Below are 1,487 nucleotides of genomic sequence, written 5' to 3' on the forward strand. Positions count from 1 at the left end.
ACCATAATTTTAAATTAAGTTTTTCAGAAAGCTGTTCCTGCTGTACATTTTGGCATCTAAGATTAGGTCAGTGGCCATAAATCTCATTTATGTACTTAGTGCAAAGGAGATACTGCTGTCTTGGGAATCATGTGAGCCAGATTCCTTACTTTGCCCCCCTTACAAGATATTGACATATAAAACAAACGCTCCCATTTTGTTTTGCATCTTTCTTCATTTAAAACTTTAACTAAAGAATGTTTATGCAAGGTTCTTTTTCATTCATAAAAATGGAAATCACCCTTAGTGTCTGCATGAGTAGGCTTGTATTCTTCTTCACGAATTCAAATGATAGATTGCCCCATAAAATCTTTACATTTGGCTTGTGCAGCTGAGTTCATGACTGAATACAGAATGATAAAGGCGCTTTAGCATTTTGTGGAAAGAGAAGAAATCATGCCTTCTAGATGGCCCTTAAGCTAGCTTTTAACTGCCTGGAAATCAGCTAAAAATGTATAATCAAACTTGCCATAAAAGGCACGGTATTTAGTGTAAATCTTTGGGGCATAATCTGTAAATTAATGTGAAGGGATTCTTTAACATAGTTTGATTTTAATTCTATTTGCATGGAAGTTTGCCAATCCAAATATATTTAAAAATGTATATATACATACATTTATATGTGTGTGTGTGTGTGTGTGCATGTGTGTGTCTCTGTCCATCAGAAGTTGAAATAGAAATGACGGATTGTGTCACTGGCCAGTCCAGCAGCCTATTTCTTTCAACACATCACTGTGTATTTACTGTTTTAGCTATATTGTTTTCAATTTCTGGCAAAATAGTCAGTTTTTGATCCTGGGTAGAAAATGTCAGTGCTCACATTTCCTGTAGGGTTTTGGCCTTTTTGTGAAAAGGTAGGGGAGAGCTAAATGAATTATGATGCTGTCATCTGAAAAAACCACAGTGTATTTCTTTGCCAAATTTTAGCAAGAACAGAGCTGATCATCTGCTAGTCAAAGGCTTTCCTTGAACCCTACCAGCAGTTCACTCAGGCTTCTCTGCCTGTTCTCTTTCATGCTGTGAGAATGTAGGCTACAAAAGTCCTTTTAACCTTCCCTTTGCAAGGTTAATTGATTTAATAACCCCCAAAGAAGATAAGTTTTGCCAGAGGAATTTAGAAATCTAAATTTAGGAATTTAAAATTTCAGAACTGAGCTTAAGTAATATTAAAATTAATACTGAATTGCTTCTTAATGTAAATAGTTTATGGAGAATGAATATATTGTATTATGTTTTTGAAATTTGAGACTCCTCTTGTCCTTCACAGTTCTATTTCCCTAGATTTTATAGAATAACAAATATTACCAGATAGTATTTGTGTGTTATAATCTTTGAAATCAATGCACTCTGAATGTGAATATAGCTATCGTACATTATAATCATCTGATATGATACTTTGCCATGCTTAAGTGCTCCTCAATAACCATTAATTTATATTTTATTTAATT

Source organism: Pteropus alecto, unplaced genomic scaffold (genome assembly GCF_000325575.1).
Source record: "Pteropus alecto unplaced genomic scaffold, ASM32557v1 scaffold86, whole genome shotgun sequence".
Taxonomy (NCBI): Eukaryota; Metazoa; Chordata; class Mammalia; order Chiroptera; family Pteropodidae; genus Pteropus; species Pteropus alecto.